Source organism: Piliocolobus tephrosceles, chromosome 16, assembly GCF_002776525.5.
Source record: "Piliocolobus tephrosceles isolate RC106 chromosome 16, ASM277652v3, whole genome shotgun sequence".
Lineage (NCBI taxonomy): Eukaryota > Metazoa > Chordata > Mammalia > Primates > Cercopithecidae > Piliocolobus > Piliocolobus tephrosceles.
Window position 1 is genome coordinate 45,056,694 of NC_045449.1, and position 357 is coordinate 45,057,050.

Genomic DNA, 357 nt, shown 5'->3' on the forward strand with positions numbered 1-357 from the left:
AGCATGATAATTATCATCCTCCGGATATTTGCATATGGGAAAATGAGACACAAGGACATTCGGTAAGCTGCCCACAGTTACACACGCAGTAAGGGACAGAGCTTCTGGGCTGAATCCAGGAAGATTCATTGCAGAGCCCATGTCTCCAATGACTATGCAAACCAGGAATGGCAGAATGCTTCTGGGGAACACAAAGATAAATAATGCCCACCTTGGCCGGGTGTGGCGGTTCATGCCTGTAATCCCAGCACTGTGGGACGCCGAGGTGGGAGGATGGCTTGAGCCCAGGAATTTTTTTTTTTTTTTTTTTTTTTGGGACGGAATCTCGCTCTGTTGCCCAGGCTGGAGTGCAGTGGC